Raw genomic sequence first — 25,332 nt, 5'->3', positions numbered from 1 at the left:
CATTGCGTCTGTTTGGAGTAGGCAAAGCGGAAGGCTCAATGCAAGATAGGTTCATTTCTGAACATTTCATGTATTTTCTTTGAAGTGGGAGCGCAGCGGTGTTAGCTGCTGCTGTCCCACTTGCATTTCTGTTTCAAAGGAGGATAGAAATGCATTTTTATTTATTTTTTTACTGTATTTCACATTGATAGGAGGGCCTGTCAATATGAAATACGCTGCAGGCACCCTTGTGGGTGCTGGGAGCCTGTAATACATTAGTGTCAGAAGCACGCTCCTGACACTAACCTAATGGAGCAGAGCAACGCATCTTTGCCCTATTGTTCAGCTACCCCTTACATGCACAAGTCACCTTTCAGAATAAGGTGACCTGCACATATCTGAAATGAGCAAAAATGAAAAAACGCATCACCTGCACTTTTTTCATTTGCATTGAAATGTGAGAATCTGCCCCAGTTTGTCTGTTCACTATAGCACAACTCCTGTAGCATTCTCACACTTCTGTAAGAAATGTATTGATTACGTGCAATCCTGAAAGTTGAAATGCACATTGATACATTTGAGAGCCATGATCATTGTGTTTAACACTCATTACAGAGATTTGCGTTCATATGCCAGATCACAGCACCGAATTTCAGCAAGAGAGACTCAACCTTTCCACTGTCAATAGTGATAAGCTTGCATGTATATATACTTTTGTAATAGTAACACGTGCTAGGCCACAAAACAATGTACCTCATTAGACAGTGCAAGCTATAGGAAGTTAACTGACAAAATGTCACCGCCCGGTAGTGAGCATATGTTCAGGTGTGCTTATTCAGTACAAAACATTGGTTGCTTTCTTATACAATTTCAAAGGTACTTCTGTACATCATAAATAACAGTCAATAAGTCTGTGTGTTGGGTGTATTTAAAGCTACAAAATACAGTACAATTGCCATATTGAATCCTTTAAGCTCACACCATTTGATATTCTGGTATTTGTATACTTACCTTGCTGATTGAGAACATGCAGCTAAAATCATTCTCGTTTTGCATAACATGCTTCTATAAAGTTTTGTTTTTAAATATTGTTAAGTTAGATTATTATGTGATGTGTGTAATTTCCAAGTCAGTTCTACATAAACAGGGTACTATTTTAGTTCATGAAAGTGAAATATTCACAAATAATTGTGCCTTGCTCTATTATAGGAACTGGGAAACAACGTGTCAAGTGCAGAAATTGCAGATTGACTCAAATACCAGCTTCTCACAACCAACGTGTGTGATCCTGGGCAATTTATTTAATCTTGTGGTGCCTAACTTGTCAAAATTGCCATTCTCTAAACATTTTGAATTGTCGGCCTGTAAAAGTGATTTAGTTCTCAGAGTATTCTCTTCAAAAAAGGGTTACTTGTGGTTTAGCAAGCTATAATGCTGCTTCATGTATAATAACAGTGGCCTTGATATATTGCACACCACACAGTCATTTGCTTCTTTGCTGACTAATATCATTACAACTTGAATTCTATGTTAGCATACATGTACCTTTCTCGTAGCTTCTGATTTATAACCACTGTCTCTTCTATTCAATAGTAGTTGTACCTTTGCTGTCGCTTCCAGTGCGTCTGCATGCTTGAGCACTTTTACATTTTGCTAATATGAGTCTGCTGTCTATGCTGGGCTATGTGTACCTTTTTCAGAGGGGAGAAGTGTAGGGAAGCGCAGTCTGTGCAGTCGACTGCGTCTCGTGTTACTGTGTGTTTCTACAGTCTTCTCTTTCTGGCTGTGGATTGAGGAGGAGCTATTCATACAACTGCTCTGTGATCCGCGGAGCAGAGCGGAGTGGAGAAGAGTGGGGAAGAGCAGTCTGTGCAGTCCGTGCACAGCCGAGTGAGGCACAGAACTTCCAGACATTCAAATAACCGGAGATACCCGCCCGGGTGTCGGTGAGTGTAAGCTGTGCTTTGCTGCTGCTTTTTGTTAAGGAGGCTGTGTCGTGCTGGAAAGTCTCACAAAGTCCACCTCGATCTTCATATAAAAGGGCACAGTGCCTCTTAGTGTCCCTAGTGAAGCAACTCTCTGGGCTGGGCTGTGTGAAATCACAAGCATTAGACATTACTTTGTAGCGGTTGACTCCATGGGCTTGTCCCTCCATCTTCCCTTTGTTGGTTGGCCTCCGTGCCTCGTCGTGTGGGAGGGGCGACGGGGATCGGCGAGCAGAGGAGAGACTCGCAGCGAGTGGCACGGGTGTCAGGAGTGTTTCGGCTGTGGAGTCCTAATATTGATGGGCACCTTTTGAAAATATTTGTGAAAGAATTTCTCTACAGAGCACTCCCCAAATCTAAACATCAGCAATGAAAAATCAGGGACTGCGGGCTGAAAGCCTTTGACCCGTGTGCTGATTCTGTGGTTCCCAATTTTAAAGAACAGTTATTTCTAAGCCCTGAGTTGAAATTCGTCAGTTTCCGTGTACCAAGGTTGGAAAGAGAATCTGTGAAGAACATCAAATAACAAAAATAGGTCAAAAACATATAATCTTCGGAGTGCGCAGCAAGAAAATGTCTGCATCTCTACCAAATCAGATCAGGACAATATCATCAACCAAGTCACTAATATAGTGAAGAAATGTCTCTTTAAATGCTATAGGTCGGGGGGATGTTTTCATCCCCCCACATAGTGTCTACCCAACAGACAACCAATTGCCGATGAGTTCGGGCTCACAGGCCCACATGATGCCCCAGACAAGAAACTGGGGAATCCACCCCACTCAATCAATCGCTCGAGATTCACTTCCAGCAAACTTAAATTATACTTTAAGGACTGCCACAATGAAAAATGCCATCTCAGATCATTTTCCATTGGGCTCATTGAGTTTGGTGGAAGTTGATATTGTGGAGCAACTAACTGATGATCAGGATGAAATTCAACAACCTGGTGGCCAAAAAGGGACTGCATTAAATTCTATTGATCTGCGTAATGAAGATCTGCTAGAGATGGGAGATTTAATTCCGTCTGATTCATCAAATGAACTAAATGCAATATCGGTGACCTGGGACAATGATCAGGGATGGAAAGGTCCCCCCTTGAAGTCACCCCAGCAAACAATAAGCCCCCCCATTAAATGCAACTCGGTACAAGATAACAAATCTCAAGAACTAACGCCTCCTACAATAATGACCTTAAACTTTGTATTTAGTTCCCTAGTTAAAGTTTTTGAAAACCTAAAAATAGAAGTACAGCAGCACTCTGGTATACTCTTAGAGATTACTAAGGAACTAGAAATAAATGAGATAACCATGGTTGCCATAAAATCAGCAGTAAATGATGCAGTTAGAGAGCTTTTGGCTAAACTTCGTTCAACAACTAAGTCCGTAAAAATGGATATCCTGACTGAAAAGTGGGGTGTGGGGGGTAAAAGATGAGCTACTGTCTCTTTCTGTGAGACTGGATGACTCTGCTCAAGGCGGGTGCAGAAGTGGTGTTTCACTTCCGACGAATATTAACCCAAAGAACTCACGGGGTGATACCACCCTGTCAGCCTCGGTGTTGGAAGAGTACCTACGACTGGCCCGAGCTTGAGCTTGAGCTCCCCCACAAAGACTTTGATCAGGTCCCTGTAATAAATGCTTCCTCAGTGATAGAGGAAGTAGAAGTGTCTAATAAAAAGGGACCAAATGGTAAGACCAAGAAGCGGAGGAACAAAAAAATGAACAAGGGACCAATTGAAATTCCAGCGGCAGAAGCAAATAAACAAGGGAAAAGAAGGAGGAAAAACCAGACAACAGATACTAATCACTTCTTCAGAAATCTGAAGGGGGTATCAGGGTTCAAACAGAAAGCTAAGGCCTTAAATAATGGAAAAGGAAAGAAGGAAAAAAAGATCTCCAAAGCCCAAGAGCTAATAGGTGTGGATCCTTTGAATATGGTGGAAATAGTAAAAGCCACCGTGGGGATCCAAACAGAAGCAATCCAGCCCCAGGGAAAAATTGCACCGATTTTTTCGAAAGCGAAACCGAAAACTAAAATGAGGAGTCCTGTGTGAAAACTTGCACCAATGTTCTTGAAAGCTAGTCAAAAATCAAATCTTATCTTACTTATCAAATCAAATCTTACAAACATAGGCAAAATTGATCTGGAAGGTCCAAAAGAGATCAAAAGAAGTGTAGGTGCAGCAAATCTGCCTGGTGGAGAAGGTCCACAGCCCCCAAAGGGTGATGAAAACCTGTCAGCTTCACAACAGATTTTTGTGGTATCGAACAATAGGAGTCGAGTGAATGGACCTCCCCCGACCACAGTCCCGTTGAGCAAGGTCCCGGACCATTGGAAACATAGCCTTATCCCTCCGGAACAACCCTCAGTGCTGAAAATCCTCCTATCAAGAAAGATCTTTAATAAGAATGGAAAGCCACCCCTGAATCGTTCAACAATTTTATCAGAAATTAAGCTCATTCCGTCCTTGAAGTACTTTTCCTCTTCTGATATTGAACGAGTGAGCTTTCCCTATAGTTCTAAAACGAATATAGTTGAAGTGGTGTTAAAATCAAGATTAGGACAAGAGTCAATCATGGGGGGGAAAGAGGGCTGAGAACCGAGGGATTTGTTGATTTCCAAGTCCTGCCCACCGATTGAGGAAATGCCACCACAGAAATGTCCAAGTCAGGATCGAAATTATGCATTGCATAGCAAAGTCAGAGACGCTCGCCCTTCATTAAACATGTGGGAAATGGTGCCGGAGATAATCTCCCAAGTCTTTCTTAAAATGGGTATTTCTAAACAGAAGCTTTAGTAGACGCTCAGACTAGTTTACTGTCCTGGAATACTAGAGGGCTACACCTCATTTTCACAAGACCCCAGAAGAAGGCACATATTTCAGAATTTTGACTTGATTTTGTTCCAAGAAACATGGTTAACCTCCTCATTGGGCGTTGGTGGGTTTTCACCATACCAGCAGTTTGCAGTAGGTTTCGGGAGGTGGGAGACCAATCGGGAGTCTGTTAATTGGCTGTAAAAATTGTATTTCAAAATTGCTTTCTAATGAAAATCAGGGCATTCTGATAGTGAGAGTAGAGAGAAGTCTCAACTGAGTTGGATCGTAGCCAATATGTAATGGAACCGCAAGGCTCTTCCTTTAATTGAGTTTTTGAAAAATCTATCTGATTGCTTAGTTGAGTATTCATCACTATTTCCCTCAGATGAAATAATTATAGCGGGAGATCTGAACTCACAGTGCATCACCACTAAAGATCTGAGTTCAGAAAGAATTAAATTTAAAACCAGAATGCAAATGTTTGGTCGAATTTTATGAGGGAGTAGGATTTATGGATGCTCAATGAAATTATCTGGGGTGATATCCCGAGTGCACCGATTTGGCAAAGAGGTGTCTCCTTTTCAACGATTGATTACTTCTTTGTCTCTAGAAAAATCTTTGATAGTTGTGTCGAATTTAACATTGTTGAGGGGAATATAGATGAACATGCCATGCGCGAAGTTGTCTTGGGTTTTGATTCTGATTATATTGTATCTTTGTATACCCAGGAACTATCCCTTCATTCTGCTGGCAATCAAATAAGGAAGTTTGATAGTGGTGGGAAAATGCTCACCAACAAATTGAATGACATCGTCAATCAATCATCTGATCAACAACTCTCGGCACGTTGTGACCCAGGTAGCTTTCTCTCTTTCTTTTGCAACCTGAATCCCTCAACTAACCATGTTCAGAAATGTCAGATAGTGCATAAACACTCTTTTGATGTCCTAATTCAAGAATTAAAGAGACATAAACGACAACAAAGGGCCTTCTTAAAAAAGCAGCTATGGACATAAAAGATTATAATGACGAACTTAGAAGACTAAACAACAAGTACAGGAACTGGATTCGCTCTCACAGGCACACGATACTCCAACACGATGGAGAAAAAATGTTACGAGCACTGTATTTGAGGAATTCCATAAATTTCTGGATAATTGTTGGGTCCATGAATAACTTGACTAACCACAATCAGGAAACCATTATATAAGAACAGATTTGGATGGACCACTTCTCAGAGGTTTATAGTCCCTCAGAAATGATGGTTCCTAAAATAGAAGCGACTCCTATGTGGTCTCTAGCTTTTTCTAGCAATGATATTGAAATCCTGATAAGTAAGTCATCCTCCTCTAGGGCAATGGGACCCAATGGATTTAGCAATACGATTCTCAACATAAACCCGTCCGTTTGGGCAAGGGTGTTAAAAATTCTCTTTGATAATATAATCTTGACAAAGAAAATCCCAGAAACGTGGAGACTGTCCATTATCATCCTGATTTACAAAAAGGAGGATCGTTTGGCAGCATCAAACAATGCGAGTCAGATCAGGGTCTTTGTCGGGTCCTATCAAGATAGAAAGAGGAGTGCGCCAAGGGTGCCTCATAGCGCACCTTCTTTTTATTCTCTTTATGGCAGACTTATATCAATGGTTGACAAACACATACCCAAGCTCAAACAGTATAGTGCGTAATGGGTAAAAGGCACGGCAGATAAGATGTTTATGCCGTGGCCACAAGGGGATCATTGTCAAAGGTGGTATTACAACACATGACCACATACTTGCATCTGCGTACACAGGAAAGAAATTAGAGAAAAGATGAGTGATTCTAGAGCTCTGGAAAATGTACCAAGAGGAAAGAGAAGACCCACCAACTGAGGAGTGGATGCTTAGTCAGCATAAGGAAGAAGGCATTGAGCCCTTAGTTCCCCTTACCTCACCTGAAGCAAAGGGTATTACTACGGAAGAAATAGGGGTGTACCCTTTAAAGGAACTGAAAGCAGCAACAGGGTATAGTAATCCAATATATGAACCCCCTGCTTACAGTAGTGACGATAGTCCAGAGGAGAATAAAAGAAGGAAGAGATTTATAAGATCATACAAGACAAGGAAGACAAAAGTGAGCGGTCACAATTCTCAACAGCTAAAGACAGGGAGATGGAAAGGAAAGAAGGATAAAGCTGACAAGATAGCACTCGTGCAAAACAAATGGATGGGAGGACAGATATTACTTAAGATAGATGGAAAAAGTATCGAGGAAGTTAGGCAAAGAGAAGATAAGGATGAGCAAGAAAGAAAAGATAAAGAACGAGAGAAGAGATTGAAAGAAGATGAGCAGAAAAGGAAAAGCAGACAGCGACGAAAGCAGACATATCAGGAAGAGCAAGAGAAAAAAGAAGAACGGCACAAGAATAAAGAAAGTACGACAATAGACGAAGAACGATAGAAGAAAGGGATAGACAGGAAAGAAAGAGAGAGGAGGAAGAAGCATAACGATTAAGGGATAAACGATTACAGAGGTGAAGCAAAGAAGAGGAAAGAAGGGAAGGAGTAAGGATAGGAGAAGAACGAAGGAAAGAGGAAGAAAGAATTAGAAGAGATGCAAGAAAGCAAAGAGAAGTAGATGAAGAAATAGAACGGAAAAGGAGACAACAAGGTCTCGGTTGCAGCCTCATCTGTAAAGAACAAATTAGGCCAAGCACAGAAATATGATGGGACAGACTGGAAGAGATTTTTCCAATAAAGGAAGTAACACCAGCAGTATCTAGAGTAGCATTGGAAGAAGAAAGATTTGATGCAGAAAGTATTGGAGAAAGGATTGATAAGGTCTGTCAACAGTTAAGGCGAGATAACGAGTATGGTACTCAAGGAAATAGTGATCGATCCACAGTATTTCAATCACAAAGTGAGGAAGGAAACCTGTTCAATAACGAATGTCGGGCATTGTCTTTTAGTAGACTGAATCTGGATAAGGGTGAAGGGGATGATAGTCACACTAGTTGGGGACAAGACATGTCAGATGAGGAAAGAGGGTCCGGTCTTGGGGAAGAATGAGGGAGCTTGTGTGCCCCTGAAGGAAGCCTGCAAATGGATGAGGAAGTAAGGTGGTCGGATCTGGAACAACCTAAAGATAGGACACCAGATCCTATAGCATATCCTGAGTGTCCCAGAAGACGATCACACAGTGAGAAGGGAGAGTCGCCACCATATGTGAGCAGGTTAAGGTCATTACCCACAAAGAGACAGACAGGGACGATTATCCCTGCCATGGATAGGCTTATAGTGGGATTTGACTATGAAACAGGGTTTGCTTTGTTAGAAAAAGGGGGAGCAAGACTGCAACATATTCCATGGCTGCAGATGGACAAGGATAACTTAATGTATAAACTCCCTAGTTTGACTTCGGGTGCTGGGAAATGGATATATGAATTAGAAAAAATGACAGGAGGAAATACACTGGACATAGGGGACATAAAAGGTCTCCTGGCAGCTATTCTTGTGGAGAAAGCTGATGACATATGGAGAAGAGCAGGATATCCAAGTGCGACTGCACAAAACACGGCCCATGATAGAGCGCCGTTTAATAAGGGTAGAGTGGATGTTTGGCGGGCACTCATGGTACAGTATCCTGATACATCAGATATGGGTGCAATTATGACACGTAAGATGAAGGAAGATGAAGACCCTATTGCTTATATTCAGGATATTCAGGAGAACCTGTAAGCTGTGGGAAAAGACAGTGACATGATTTTACCACATTTTATGTCAGGGATTGCCTGAGGCAGTACAGAGGCAGATGAAAAAACTAGTAGGAATGGAAGCGAAGCCATGGGCTGAGATACAGCTGATGATAGTACATCATTGTAGGTTATTAGAAGGGAAGAACAAAAAGAAGGATGAGAGTAGGAAAATAGAGGAAGCCAAATTAGTTCAGAAGAAATTGTCAACATTTGCCATTGAAGGGGTGGTATTGACAAGTGGAGAAGGACTGGGATTGCAGGAAGAAATGGGTACATCGCAGGTGAGCAATCTGCGCTCGATGGATCAAGGTGGATATTGGTTCATACCACGAGGCAGAGGTATGGGTTACAGAGGAAGAGGAGGCAGATTTCAAAATAATCAAGGTGGGGTTCAGGGTACGCAGAATGAGAACCAGAATGTTCAGGGAGGATATAACCAAGGAGGGACTAATGGGAGAGTTCCTCCAGTATGTTGGAATTGTGGAATGACGACACATTGCGCACGTATGCGGGAGCCAAGGGAATGTACAAAATGTACCGCTCTCAAGCGGAGGGACAGCTTATCCTCCACCTTAAAGCACACAGACCAGAGAAGTGTTTGCCCAACACCACACATTTTATCAGACACAAGTGCCGCACGTACAGCAGGTATACCAGCAAGAACAAGTGCAAATGATTCCGCCACAAGGGCAGTCACAACAAGTCGAGTTCCTTTTACTGATAAATTACCAGTCTACATAGGAGAATGTGACATGTTCGTTCCCTTGTTATATTCACGACAGACACTGGTTAATATTTTGGGAACAGATTTAATGATGAAGCTTAATATGACGATTTCATTTACTGATCAAGGAATATTGTGCTCCACGCCAGGAATACACTAGTTAAACCTGGGAGAGTTTGTATTGGCATTCACAGGGTAAGTGGCTCTGTGAGACATTCCAGTAATTCCGAAAAGATTTCTATACCAAGTGAACATTTTACTGACATGGCTACCTGGCTTGGTGGGAAAGTTTGCGAGAATACCTGATGAGTTTCTGTTTAGACCACAAATACTAATGGATGAGGAAGGCGGACAGACTATTCCTATAGAATTGGAAGCAGCCATAGTATGAAAAGAAATGGCAATGCTTGAAGGAAGAGCCGATGAGGGTAGACCATTGATAGCTCTTGAAGAAGGGTATAGATTGACTGACATAACCAATGATGATTTGTTCATGGAGGACCGAACATATGACAAAGTGGTGTTCTTCATGTGCATTACATACTGGATAAGGATAGAGAAAAGGGAAGTCCTGCAGTGAATGGCGATAGTGCGGCAACCTCCAGCATTTTTTCAGGAAGATTTGGAGCAAGTGCCAACTGCCTTATGGACCACAGGCCCTTACGATGTAGGTTTATTGAGGAGCGATTTTACCTCGAGCAAGACAGTACCACATGTCTCAAGAAGCTGATGAGGGTATATTCCACATTATTTCAGCAGTGATAAATCAGGGAATTCTGGTACCATCAGAATCATTGTGTAATACTGCAGTGTATCCGATTAAAGAATTTAAAGGAGGGTTGTGGAGATTCATACAAGAGAGATTAATCAGATTGTAGATGGAGAGTTTCCTTTAGTTGCTAATCCGGCAACAATATTGTGCAGTATCCCGGCGGAAGCACAATATTTCACTGTGATTGATTTGAAAAATGCGTTTTTCTCAATCCCGTTGCACAAGGACTCACAAGACTTAACTTCATTCATGTATTGCCAAAAAAGACTAAAACATGCTTGTTTGCCTCAAGGGTACTGTGAGTCCCCATCGATATTTAGCAGTCCTATAGATGGATTTGGGCAATATTGATCTTAAAAGTGCATTGATACCATACGTAGATGACATCTTGATTTGTAGTACCACAGAAGATGAGTGTAGATAGGATTCTGTTCAGTTGATGACTATTTTAGCAGACAAGGGATATAAAGTAGACAAGGAGAAGTTACAATACTGTCAAGAAGAGGTGTTATATATATAGGTCAGTTGATTTCGCATGAAGGACAAAAAGTGACACCTGAAAGAGCTGAGGCGATTATGAAAACCTCAAAACCAAGCACAGTGAAGCAGATGCAACAGTTTCTGGGTTCATGTAACTATGCTAAAGTCTGGGTGTTTGATTATAGCACATACACAAGACCACTTCTGCAAGTGTTAAAGAAAGCGCAAGTTGGTAAAACAAAAATAGAATGGACTGTAGAAATGGAGGAAGGATTTAAGGAGTTGAATAAAGCAGTTTGTACAGCCCCTGTTTTAGGGATTCTCAATAATGCTGAGTAATTGTATTTTTTTCACACACAAATGGGACAGTTATGTGAGCAGTACTTACACAGAGAACCACATTGGGGTACAAACCTTTGGTGTATTACAGTGTGATTTTAGACACAGTTATGAGAGGACACTTCCCTTGTGAACAATCTTTGGCAGCTGCTGCGTTCGCGATTGAGAAGTCCACAATTATTGTTATGGGCTGCTCCATGACTCTCTTCATGGACATTCTCTATTTGCCATTTTAGAGAAACCCTACGGCACATTGACATCTCAAACAGCTTCAGCTTTTGAGGTAATGATTTGTACCCCAACGATTAAAATTGTAAGATGTAAAATAGTGAATCCTGCCACGTTTATATCTGAGCCAGTAGAAGAAGTTGATCATGTGCATGACTGTGCTAATTATTTTGAATTTTATGATGCTATACCCCGTGTGAAGGACAATGCTTTAGTGGGAGGGGAGAATATTTTTATTGATGGTTCTTTGAAAATTGATCAGACTAGTGGGGAAAGGCATTCAGGTGCCGCAGTGATAAGACACAGGTAAAATGAAGAATTTGAAGTAGTAGCGAGTGCAAGATTACTGTCTCACTTTTCAGCGCAAGCAGCAGAATTAGTAGCGCTTATTGTCGTGCTCGAGAAACACGAAAGGCATGAAGTGACGGTGTACAGTGACTCCGCCAACGTGACATCAACCGTACACACCGGGTTGGCATGTTGGAAAAGGAGGGGCTATGTCCGCACAGACGGCACTCCAGTGCAGAATGCATCCTTATTGGATAGGTTAATTAATGCACTACAACTCTCCGTGGCCATAGTGGTCCTTAAATGAGCAGTGCATACTAAGCGAACAGATTTTATCTCTTGTGGGAATGAAGCCGCACACGAAGACCCAAAAGGGTTGCATATTCCCCAGAAATTTTCGAGTTTTGATACTGAGAGTATTAAAGAAAAGGTAGTGACAACCATGTTAGTGCAAGAGGGGTTTAATAAGTTGTTGATAACCCAACTAATAGAGATTTAAGGAAGTGTACCCCCTGAAGACCAGGAATTATGGAAACGAAGGGGGTATTCTTTATCCCCCATGGAAGATTTATGGTGACATGACAGCACTGGAAAGCCAGAAATGCCAATGCCAGTGGAAATCTGGGGCCCCAAATTTGTTACCCGTCTTGTGATGTTTGAAGCCAAAATATTAAGGAAATTGTTTCGATTGCCACAATGTGTTAGTTTCGAATACTTGTACTTGGAGTTTAATATAATGGGGATATGGTATGCATATATGAGTCAATGTGTAATGTCATATGAAAAGCTATGCAAATTGGAAATTGACACAATAATTGTCCCATATGTGAAAGCATTTTTGAGTCTTGATGGAACCGTGCCTGTAGGAATAATGGGTTACTTGAAAAATATGCACACTCACAGGAGGCAGGGAAGCGATCCGTCATGGACAATATCACAATTGAAAACATGGGTAAAAAAGAATATGTGTTCCCTTAGCTTTGAGCAATCAATGGTGAACTTGGCATCTCTGGTACATAGTGGTGGCTGTTGTGAAGAAAGACTAACTAGAATTTTGCTCCCAATGTATATAAAGACTTATCCAAGCACTAGAACATTTCATACTTATTTGCTGCTTAAATTTAATGCATCCGAAGTGCTGGAGACGAAAGGAGATAGATTAAGATTAGCTCAAGCACAGAGGAATTGTTGGCTATGTGGAAATAATGTAACTGAATCTCTATATCATGTAATCATGAAATGTGAAAGCTTAATGACATTAAGACTGAAATATTTTAAATCTTATGACAACACCATTGATGTGCATAATAATAATGGGTTGTGGATGGATTTTATGAGAGGTAATGAGATCAACTTGATATATTTTATGGTATTGTTTTATGGAAATTTTTAAATGTAATGGATAATGTATTTTAGTATTTTATGGAATTATGCTTTTTATATATGGAAAAGTTGAACTGTATGTTTTATGTTGTATGTATTGTGTTATACAAAGCCGAATGGATATATGTATATCTAATAAACACATTTACAAAATTAAAGAAAAGGTAATGACAACCATGTTAGTGCAAGAGGGGTTTAATAAGTTGTTGATAACCCAACTAATAGAGATTCAAGGAAGTGCACCACAGGAAGACCAGGAATTATGGAAACAAAGGGGGTATTCTTTATCCCCCATGGAAGATTTATGGTGACACGACAGCACTGGAAAGCCAGCAATGCCAGTAACATTATTTAAGGGTAGCTCTTGAACAGCTACATTACCCTGCACATATAACTAAGAGAGTTTTGCTTCTACGATTGCAGAAGACTGGTTCATTCCTAATTTGTTGGAACACGTTGCACTATTTATGGTAAACTGCATCATGTGTCAAAGATTTACTGCTGGACATACACTGAGAATGATCAGAGGGGTAATACCTCAACCAAATGATCCATTTCAGCATTTACATATCGACTATGTCGATATGCTGCAGGTCTGTAATGGATATAGATATCCATTAGTGGTGGTATGTCCCTTCTCTAGGTGGATCGAAGCAGGTTGATGTACACACCCTGATGCCACTTGCGCAGAGAGGTTTTCCGTGCGCAAAGCTTTTCTGAGGTAGGGTGTGTGGAAGGTGCTAAGATCCGATAATGGGCCGCATTTTGTCAATGAATTATTTAAACAAGTAGGGCTTCTATTGAGTATAAAGCACACGTTTTCTTCTGCTTATCACCTTCAAGCAAACGGGTTATGTGAGAGACTCAACAGCCTCCTCAAAGAGAGGATTGCAAAGATCAAATTGACTTTGACAAAGGGATGGCTGTATTGCCTACCCCTAGCCTTATATGTCCTTCAGAATCAGCCAGGGTCAGACCACCACCTCACCCCACATGAGCATGTCTGACTTCTAGCATTTCTTTCATTTCAGATCAAGTCAAGTGCCAGGGGGGTCAGTCTAAGAACACAGAAGAAGATACTTAAACAACCAATCCAAATGGACCATTACCACCACCTAAGTTATATGTTGGGACCTAGTCCTAGTTAACATTTTTACCAGAAAGTGGCATGAACCATGCTTCCATGGCCCTTTCTGTGTTGAAGAGGTGTTCCCTTTGTACATGGAAGAAGAGCTTGGCTGTATCTGGGTGATGTGAAGATCGATAAAGGAAAGACCTGCCCTTCCAGCATTGCCGATCCTGAAGAAAGACAAGAAGAAGAATTTCAGCATGTGCAGACTCGATCGATGACAATGGAGAAGGACGACAAAACAACAAGTGATTAATACAGATTTTATATTGGACTGGACTACAAAAAACACTCCTTATAGATATTTTAGCAGAGAGTGCAAAGACTTGCAGAGAATTCCAGGAATTTTGAAATAAACTTTTAGAACTAAATTTTGAAGCATCAGAGTTATGTCTAAACGTCAGTTCTTGATTAGAAATTGGAAACTAGATCAGTATCCAGATTCATTTTGTGGAGAATACCTGTTTTAAGTAATTAAACATATGGTACCTGCCGATGGTGACGCTCATCAGCTTGTGCTAGCTGTCTTTGTGCTCATACTTCGATCTTACCCTGCTCTTCTTAGACGAGACATTGATATTCAAACTTTCTTGCAGCATCCTAAAAATCGCCCAGTAATCAGAAGGCTTCTCATTGCTATAACTGAGCAGATTTTACAGATGTTGGGAACAAACTCAATTTTTGATCTATGGACGAGTGAAATCCAAGAAGGGATGGGAAGAAGGAATGATGTCCTGTGCAGCTCACCTGCTGATAACGGAGTATGTACAAGAAGTACAGAGGGTGAATGATGGTGTTAGGATCATTACTTAAATCCATGTTTATTTGAAATTTACCGCAAACAAACTTTGCAATAAATGGGAAATTAAAGTGAGCCGATGCAGGAAATGGAGAGAAGGAGAGAACTCTGCCCCCTGACTGTTAAGGAAAAAAAGGAGTGTGGAAGCGGCAGCAAGCAAAAAAAAGGCAGGAAACCTCATAAGAGCAAAAGGGGAAGTAAGAGGGACTTAACCGAGCGTATCACCCGTAAGGAGTCCTGAAGGGTTGCAATGCACCGGGACCTGGGTGCGGATTATACTTAGCTGACACGGCGGCGGGCAGGTTGGAAAACTGCTAGACTTTTGAATCATGTTCGGAATGAACGTGATGTGCAAATCAATGGCGGAGAGTCCATTGATCCCATAGGTGCCATGGCTTGCCGTGCGTGACAGTATGCCCCCTTTGAGGCCTGGTGGTATCCGGTTTCCCTGGGTGCAGTCGGTGAAATATTTGCAGTAGTTGAGGAGCACATATAAAGGAGCTAAGTTCCCATGAATTTTCAGAGAGAGGGTACCCCTTCCATCACACCAGATATGCTGATGCCCAAACGGATTATATACCCATGGACGCAGAAGGGAGGCATGAAACACGGGGTGTATGCAAGAGCTCTTGGTAACTTGAGTTTGAAGGCTACCGGGTTGATTTTAGCAGAGATCTCATAGGGTCCTATGAAGTGGGGATAAAGCTTAGATGGGGGAGCCCATCTTGCAGAAATCTGTTAGACAACCAGACCTTGGGCCCTATCTCCCAATCAGGTATCTCTCTTCTATGACAATCGACCTGGATCTGGGTTCTCTTCTTACTCTTACTTTCTTCTAGGCTCTGGTGTGCAATCTTGTGGGCCTCAGCAATCTCAGATAGAACAGAGTCTTTGGAAGGTATATTAGAAGAAGGAGACACCGAGGCAGGCAGACTGCGGGGATGAAGGCTGTAGGTGCAATAGAAGGCGCAAAGTCTTGTAGCTGAGTGAATGGTGTTGTTGTGCAAAAACTCGTCTGTAGGCAATAAGTCCACCCATTTATCCTGTTGAGAGTTGATAAAACACTGTAAATATTGTTCCATGGTGCTGTTCAATCATTCTGTCTACCCATTGGTTTGTGGATGGCAACCTGATCACAAGGCTGTTGGATACCTAGGATCTTGCATAAGGCACTTCAAAACCTGGAAGTATACTGAGTACTGCGATCCGACACAATACACTCGGGCAGACCGTGCAGGCGGAAAATCTACTTAAGAAACACTGGGCCATCTCCAAGGCTGTTGGTAATCCGGAGAGCGAGGTGAAGTGAGCCAACTTTGAATAGGAGTCGACAGTTACCACGATAGCTGTACATCCCTGGGAGAGGGGCAGATCGACCACAAAATCTGTGGAGACATGACTCCATGGCCTTGAGGGTACTGGGCTCTGTTCCAGCAGTCCAATAGGTTTTTGGGTGTTGTATTTGCATTGGGCAGAAACCACGCAAGCTCAAGTGTAAGCCCTTACATCTGCGTGAAGGCCCGGCCAGCAGAAGCTTTGTTGGATGAGATCCACGGTGTTGGAAAAACCCCTGTGACCTGCCAGTTTGCCGTCATGGCACCACGACGAAGCCGGCCAGTGCGTTGCCTCCGCGGGAACATACAGCTGGTTGTTGACAAAGACCAAGCCTTCCTTCCTTTCGACCTTGTACTTTGCAGTGTGGTTGAGCTCAGGAGGCAATGTGATGGACACTTCCTTCACCTCTTGTGGAGAAAAGAGGACACCAAGTTGATAAATTTGTTTCTTGGAAACATATATTCCTGTGGGCAGCCTGGGGAAAGGTCTGTGGTTTGGCGTCGAGACAGGGCATCTGTGAGAATGTTCTGACTCCCTGGAATGTAGGAAACAGTAAAGTCTGTTTCCCTGGAATGTTGTGACTCCCTGGAATGTAGGAAACAGTAAAATCATACTGGGCGAAGAAGTGTGCCCACCTAGCTTGGCGAGAATTGAGAAATTCCATCTGCTGCAGGACCTCCAGGTTCCTGTGTTCGGTGTGGATGACAAATGGATGTGACCCTCCTTGTAGTAGGTGGCACCATTCCTCACAGGCCAGTTTCATTGCCAGGAGTTCCTCCTCGATAACAGAGTAATTTGCCTGACTTGGGGTTAGAACCTTGGATAAATAGGCCACAAGATGTTCCATACCTTCGATATCTTGTAGAAGTGCTGCTCCTACTGCTGCTGCTGAAGCATCAGATTCAATGACAAAGGGGAGTGTTTGATCCAGTTGGGGTAGCACTGGAGCCGAACAAAACAATAATTTGAGGTGGTTAAAGGCAACGTCTACAGAATCGTTCCACCAAAAGGTGGTATTTTTTTTTAGGAGACATGTGATAGGGAGAACAAGCCTTGAGAATTTGGGAATAAACATATGGTAAAAGTGATCAACTCTGAGAAACCGCTGAATGTCTTTCAACTAAGTCAGGGTAGGCCAACTGAGTATAGCGGAGACCTTGTTATCGTCCATCTTGATACCTGGATCTGACAGCAGATAAGCCAGTTAAGGCACCGTGGTCACTTGGAAGAGGCACTTTTCTGGTTTGAGCAGAAGCTGATTGTTTTGCAGTCGCAACTGCACTTCTGAGAGATGTTTCTGGTGTTCCTGTTTGGAGGAAGAGAACACAAGGATGTCATCGAGGTAAACAATTACCGAATGGAACAATACATCTGAAAAAAGCCTATCAATAAATCGTTGAAAGACTGCCGTTACATTGACTAGTCGAAAAGGCATCACTCAATACTCAAAGTGGCTGAATGGGGTCCAGAAGGACATCTTCCATTCATCGCCAGTCTTGATGTGAAGGAGATAATAAACTTGGTGTAAGTCCAATTAAAAAAACACTTCAGCTCCCTATACAGCCTCAAGGATGTCTTTAATGAGGGACATGGGGTAGCGGTCACGAATCGTGACCCTGTTGAGCCCCCGGTAATCGATGCACGGTCTGAGTTCTTTTGTGTCCCTTTTGGGTATGAAGAACAACGAAGCTCCTGCAGCTGAATGAGATAGTTGTATTAGCCCATTGTGCAAGTTAGAGTCCAGGTATTCCTTGAGAGCCTTCTTTTCTGAGAGAGAGTACATGCACCCGAATGGAACCAGTGCCCCTGCAGTGAGCTCTATGGCACAATCCTCCGGGCGGTGAGGCAGGAGATCCTGGGGAACTTTGTCAAGGAATTAATCTCTGAATTTGGTAAGATCCGGTGGTAAGCAATGAATACTGACAGTTTCCACCTGCTGTGTTGTTGTAGCACTCACTGGCTCGTAGGTAGTATTCGGTAAGCATTGTTTGCGACAGTAGGCAGAATTGAATTCCAGGAGGCAGAGGTGTTGCTAAGGGGGGGCTGACGTGGCTATAGCCCCGGATCTTTTGGTTGTAGCCCCGAGTAGAAGCTCAGGGACTACAGCCAAAAGGCTATAGCTAGCCAACCTCTGAATCCCACCAGACCCAACATTAGCCAAGCCCCTTATCTTTTCCAGACCTAGCAACACCCCTGACAGGAGGTTCTGGGCCCAGTCTATGAATGGATCATGCTTCCTTAGCCAGGAGATTCCCAATATAATCGGAAAGTGAGGCACTCAAAGAATATCAAATTGAAGGCTCTCATGATGTTGGAAAATAGATAATTGGAGCTCTTCGGTGGTACGGGTAATAAGGCCCGAACTGTGAGACTTGCCATCCACTCCTTCAACCTTTTGGTCCTCTCTTCTCTCAATTCTGGGAATCCCTTCCTTGTTGGCCCAGATGGTATCAATGTAGTTCCTGCAGCTGCGCATCCAATGAGCGCCAGGGTTTCTATCTTTCTCCGGTTGACCATTAACTGGATGGAAACCACCATCAGTCGGGTGTCATCAGTAAATTAGCCTACAGGGACTTGATGGAGAACCTCAGTAACCCTTCCGTCCTAGGACCGAGGTCGGTCGTTTCCCGACCAGCGAAGTGGAACTTCAGGGCAATCCTGTAATAAGTGGGAATCTGAGCAGCAATACATACATAGCCCTTTGTCCCTTCTTTGCTTTCTTTCTTCAGTTATGAGAGGGGCACGAGCCGCGCTGATCTGCATCAGTTCGTCCTTGGGTCCTTTGGCTGGAGGAAGTGTAAATGGTGTGAATTCTGCAGCTTGTGAAAAAGGAGTTCTTCCCTTCTTTCTATCTGTTCTTGTCTCAGACAGACGGTAGTCTATTTGCAGTACAGTCGACAATAGGTCAGCAAATGAGTTGGTTCGAGGAGTACGGGCCAGTTTATCCTTGACTTCCCCCTTTCCGACCCCTCTGGAATATTGTGTACTGTGCCAATTCAGGCCAACCCTCTTCAGCAGAGATGTACTTGAACGTGGTGATGTATGATAGGAGATCCTCTGACTTCTGCTTGATGTCCAGTACCTCGCAAGCGGGATAGATGATTTTGGGTCTCTCAAAGGTTTGTTTAATTTGGTTCAGGAAGGAACCGAAGTCTTGTAAGACGGGATTCACGGAAGTACCCAGGGGTTTTGTCCAAGCTAGAGCGTTCACCACCATATTCGATATCATGAATCCAACCCGGGCATGGTCAGAGGCGTAGGTACCTGCCCGGAAAGTAAAGTGGACTGTGCATGCTTCAATAAACTGTTTACGTTTTTTAGGAGAGCCGTCGATCTTCCATGAGGCCAACCCCATTGCCGGAAAATCAGTTGGAGGATGTTCTCGGGCTGTAACTAACTTTCGTAGTACCGTGTTCGCTGTCTAGAGGTTTCGGACCTCCAATGTGAGTCCATGGACTGCAGCAACCAACTCCTGCACCTGCTCTGCGGTTGCCATATCCACTTCTTGGCGTTGCAAACTGTCAGCATTGTCACTTAAATCAGATAGGAATCCCTGTTCCTCACCTGATTCTTCCTGACTCAATGCAGATTCCTTATTCCTTCCCTTCTTCTTTTTCTTTGTGAACCTTCTGTTCTTGAAGAGATACAGTCTGTCTCGAAGGGAAGCAACTATGTTTGCCTGAGCAACTGGCCGACCAGTGGCTCCTTCTCCCAGACAGCCAGTCAGGGGAAAAGCCTAAGTAGGCGAAAAAAAACCCTAGGAGTACGTGGTGTTGGGTGAATCCAATGGAGCTCTCTGGAAGACTGGAAGTGACTTGAATTCCAAGTGACAAGTCTTCGGTAGAGATGGTATGCAGTGTATAGCCTTGGAATGGAGCGAAGAGAATGAGCAGGGTACTGAGAGCCAATAGACACAAATGGTAGGCAGAGCACCTAAGAGAGTCGGATCCCAGAGAAGCCATCAAACCCAAGTTGAGGGAGCCAGAAGAAGGGGTGAGTCAGCAGGAGCAGTGAGCCGGCCCGGAAGCCGGAGCAGGCAACAAAGAACAGGAGAGCGCTCCGCCCCCGACTGGTAAGGAAAGAAAAGAGAGTGCAAGCAGCAGCAAGCAAAAAAAAAAATACAGGAAAGCTCACAAGAGCAAAAGGGGAAGTAAGAGGGACCTAAATTGAGCGTCTCACCCATAAGGAGTCCTGAAGGGTTGCAACGCACTGGGGCATGGACGCGGATTGTAATTATCCAACATGGTGGCGGCCATGTTGGAAAACTGCTAGACCATTGCATCATGTTCGGAATGAACGTGATGTACAAATCAATGGCGGAGAGTCCATTGATCTCATAGGTGCCACAGCTTGCCGCGCGTGACAGATGGGTGTTTGAAGTCATGGTCTAAACACGCCAAAATACTGACATGGGTAGAAGATGAATCAGGTCCAGTAGTTGAAATTCCATTGGCTAATGCAACACTGTGTTTCCAAAGACACAGAAAGAATCATGTGGGATACAACAACGAATGCAAAACTACAATTGACGTTCCATGGATGGGAGAAGGGACAGCCGTCCTCATGGACCGATATTGCGCTGGTGGATCTAGAGCTTATCTAAGGTTGCCCAAGGATTGGAGAGGAGTATGTTCTTTGGTGCTCATCCATGTTCCAGCATTAGTGATTCCACAAAGCGACCTGAACATTGGTGAATTTACAAAGATGGAGGCCCATCTCACAAAAGATTGCTTGAACATCTTTGTCGGACAAGAAGAGAGAATAATTTCGGAGCCAAATAAATAACAGCGTATGACTCCATTCCTGATGAACACAGGTTGTTCAGTAAGACACAATATTTACGACTATATTCATCCCTGGTTTCCAAAGAGTAGCAAACGCTAAGTGGCTACAGATCACCAGATGGGAGCTTCTGCAGACAATCAATGATAACATAAAGGGATTCAACGCTATCAAGGAAGAACAGAGGGCCATACGACTAATGACTCTCCAGAACAGGTATGTCCTTGATATGATCACAGCGATGGAGGGAGGAGTTTGCGGCGAAATCGGGCCATCATAATGCATGTTCATAGTTTCTCATGATGAAAAAAATGGGACCTTGACAGAGGCCATAAAGTTGTTGACAGACCTGCATAACAAGATGGAAGATGAGACAGATGACATTGAAGATGACAGTTGGTTTGCTTCCCTGTTTTAATGGATTCCTCAGTGGTTGGCAAACATATTCAAGATCCTTGGAGTTATATTAGTGCTGGTGTTGTTTGGATTCTGTGTAATCAGGACAGCGATTGCACAATGCAAAAAAACAGCAAAAAGGTTGCAGGTTGAAGATCATGATCGACATCGAATCTGAACTAGGACCCAAGGAGCTGACTGATGAAGTTGTCAGAAAATATATAGAGGCAAGTATCGTAGCACCGGAAGGAATGAAGTTCCTGTATCCAAAGAATCATAAGAAGTATGTGGGACGATGGGTCTATTGTAATCCGAATGGACAATGCAACTACATGACTTGGAGTGTAGATGAACATTTCAAATCAGCCGGCACCCTGAGGTGGGTGATGAAGATATGAATGCCGAAGAAGCACTTCTTCAAGAGAAAATACCAGAATGTTGAAACATTTGAGGAGGTGGTTGAGGACTCGGACCAGAGGGGGGAATGTAGAGGAGCAGTTACATGCCTCTGCAGGAAGTCTCGCCGCCCACCTCGTATATGTTGGAAGTCTGAGATTGTGCCATGTTTGAAACCAGCAGTTGTGCCCATACCGCAGCGTATATTCGAAAGAAGATACCCATTGAGACAACCCCATGTATCCCCAAAGAGACAACAATCTGAGGGAGGAACTCCCTGAAGTAATATGAAAAAGAGCAAAGAGAGGAGCTAGTGAAGTTACAAAAGACATGTGCGACGTCTCGAGATACTGGCTGAAGAAGATGCATAGATCCTATAACAAACTAATAATGAAGTAAAACATCGAGTTTAACAATTGTACAGATGCTGAAACGCAAGGTAGATTAAGTCATCATAGAAGCTGGCTATATTTAGTAAATAGAATGCAGGCTGAGCCTCCAATGTACAGAAGGTGGACATCAGTGTCATGAATTTAGTAAGCCAGGACCCATGTAGAGGAAAGGCGAGGATTGTGTCGCAGCAAGAATAAGCTGAAATCGTGGAGCTGCATGATGAGGCTGTCTGACCTGGTATCAAAACTAAAGCAGCCAAGGTTGGTTGTCTATTCTTGAAAGCAGTAAACATGCGAAGGATTAATCATCTCTTGTTAAGGTGCAAAGAAACAACCCAAGAGTGCCAAGTTTTTATTCATTTAAGACATTTAAAAACCTGCAAACTGGATGAAAAAAGATGAAAATAAAATGGAACTTGGAGTCCTAGAACAACGATAGTGAGTGACTGGACTCCCATGTATTCCCAGAGAAAAGTATACTTTGCAAGGCCAAGTTCAAAGACAATATTAATGGCAGAAGGCATGGGTGATGAGAGATATTGGACTAATTGGGTGGGGAGGTAGAGTAAGGTCCACCTCCTTGCACCTTGGTCTGGGCTTACGTGCTGCTAAGTGAACCGAATGTTCCAGACATGGCACAAATGTGCCGACCAATTGTAGAGGTCTGTATAACGAAGGACCTTATCATTTGAAGACCAATAGAAAACTGTGTACTTAATGATCTTGAAGATGACATGTTTTAGAGGTAGGCATATATTGTCCACCTGACAGTGGGCAGCCAATCACAATCCCAGTCCCTATGTAATGTATACTTTGATGTTCCCCTTAAGCCAATTACAATCGCTAGTAGGTTTTTCATTATTTGCCACGTAGTATGATGTCACCTCTGATGTATTTTTAGTATAAAATGTATGTTTTGTGAAAAGATCGAGAGAGATTGAGTGAACGTCCGTTGATGTCCGTTGCAACTCCCTGTTTTAGATAATTGTTAATAAAACAGTATCTTTGCCATCTTCCTGAGTTGGTTTGGTTGTTTGGACTCAGCTCCACATCACAGCCAATGCCTCCCTTTTGATCTGTGAATATCGCTGCTCCGTGGCGGACAGGGCCCTGCTTGCTTTGGATGATGGGGAGAAGCTCTCCCTTGATGTTTGCTAAACCAGACCTGCACCTAACCTGAACGGGCTGGCATCAATGAAGAGCTCAGACGGGACCTGAAGGTCAAAGAAGGCCATTGTCTCCTCTGCCATCAATGCCTCCTTCAGGCAATCAAAAGAGGCCGGCTCCAACGAGGTCCTCTGCATTGCTGTCTCCTTCTTATTTAGGTTCTGCAAGGGCTCTGAAATTGTGGCCGGCCCCTTGATAAAACACCCGCAGTAAGTTACCATGCCTAGGAAGCTTCAGACTTCCGACACTGACTCCAGGGGTTTGGCCTACTTAATGCCCTGGACCTTGGAAGGGTCTGCAGATATCCCCCCAAGCCTGGTATATGAAACCAAAGAATTCAATCCTCAATTGTAGGAAACTACATTTTTTCCTTGCAGAGCGTGAGCCCCAGCAACTTAATTCTGTTGAACACCTTTTCCAAACGTTCCATGTGCTCCGCCTCTCTCCGCAAAAAGTTCAAAATGTCATCACTGACATTAATAGCACCCTATATTCTGGCCAGTGCAGCCCTGACCATGTTCTGAAACACTATTACACAGAGTTTATAAATCACACTGCGCCAAACAAAGAATTATTCCATTGCATAGTTATGCAAAGATTGATAGTAGATCGGGTCAGCCTGACACGTGTTTCGAGAATATCTCTTCTTCTGAGGCTGACATATAGACAATTTATATAAAACATGAATTGTGTATTCAACAACATAAAAGTTGATCAAAGACATAATTGACAACCCAATTGGGTGGCGCAAAACAAAGAGTATCAGGGGATGGTACAAACCAATTCATATTGCAATTATACATACAGCAAAGTAAAATGCATTAGCATGAATATGTACCATTTAGGTAACGCAAGGAAGAAGGAGAAATAACCGAAAATTAAATAAAAAGACTTAGTCTATTGCAAATCTCATTTAAATCAATGATCAGTGTTACGGTGTGTCACATCATGGCAAGAAATAGCCAATGCCTACAAATCTGTCATTACTCTAGCAGTTGATGCCATCGCCCCATTGACCCAAAGGAAAGCTAAGCGCATTAAGCACTCCAACTCCTGGTTTTCCCAAGACCTCATTGAGTTTCGTGCGAGGAAAAGGACAGAACTTTCTCATTGGAAAACTAACCCTAATGACGCCTCCAAGTTGGCTTTTAAGATTGTCTCTAAAGAATATGAAGCTGCCATAATTAAAACAAAAGTCTCATCATTTAACACAAGGCTAACAAATGCTAAACCTGGAACCAAAGAAATATTTGCTATCTTCAGGGAATTAGAAACCCCCGCCCCTTGCCTACCGTCCTCAAAGATGAAAATTGGTGTAATAATATCCAATCTGCTATGCTGGACAAACTTAACATCCTACAAAATAAAATCATGGCCCATCAACAAGCACTCTACCACCTCATTTCTGAGTCACAGGGTAGCATTACTGGTGACACCCCTTCATTTACCTTCAATGAAATGAGCGAATCAGAAGTTATTACCCTCCTTAAATCTATCAAACCTCCTTTTGCAAAGGGGATGCTTGTCCGGCACAACTTATTAAAGAATGCGCCCTTACCCTGGCTCTGTTCCTTACAGCCTTCATTAATGCTTCCTTCCAGTCAGGCCATGTCCCTTCTGGTCTCAAGGAAGCATGGGTACGCCCTCTCCTCAAGAATCCAGCACTCGACCCTTCTGTCCGAGGGAATTATAGACCCATTACTATGGTCCGTTTCCTATTAAAAATTCTTGACAAGGCAGCTTATCTGCAAGTCCAGATATTCCTTGAGGCAAACAACCTGCTCGGCTTCCGGCAGTCGGGATTCCGCCCGGGACATGAAACCGAAACAGCACTGTTAAACCTAAAAAATGAAATGGACGATTTCAGAGATGCAGGCAAACCTGCTCTCCTTCTCCTCCTTCATTTGTGTGCAGCGTTTGGCTTGGTGGAACCATAATACCCTTTTGGCCTCATTACGACCCTGGCGGAAGACCATGGTGCTATTAGCACCATGGTCGATGCCGGAGTCCGCCATGGCGGAATGGGGAATTACCACCCCATTCCGAGGTTGGCGGGGCGGTAATTCCCCATGCCACCATGGCCCTTCCCCATTCCCATTTATACCCATAGGGCTCAATGGGAATGGGTAAGGCGCTAAGTATGGTGTCGCAAATTGCGGCACCGTACTTAGCACCAAGGTCCCTTTGCGGGTCCCTAC

The 25,332-nt window shown here is 43.2% G+C and overlaps 1 long non-coding RNA gene across 1 annotated transcript in view; it reads left to right on the top strand.

Annotated features, from left to right (window-relative positions):
• The first annotated feature begins 1,754 nt into the window (after positions 1-1,754).
• The window catches only part of LOC138566891 (uncharacterized), a 212,574-nt gene continuing 188,996 nt past the window's right edge, over positions 1,755-25,332 (top strand). Inside the window, exon 1 of the long non-coding RNA XR_011302054.1 lies at positions 1,755-1,925. This is a non-coding gene — a long non-coding RNA (uncharacterized lncRNA). The remainder of the gene's footprint in view (positions 1,926-25,332) is intronic.

The sequence above is a fragment of the Ambystoma mexicanum genome, chromosome 2p (assembly GCF_040938575.1).
Source record: "Ambystoma mexicanum isolate Mex_15411 chromosome 2p, UKY_AmexF1_1, whole genome shotgun sequence".
Classification (NCBI taxonomy): Eukaryota; Metazoa; Chordata; class Amphibia; order Caudata; family Ambystomatidae; genus Ambystoma; species Ambystoma mexicanum.
The sequence above is the reverse complement of the archived record's forward strand: the minus strand, read 5'-3'. Positions and strand labels throughout refer to the sequence as shown.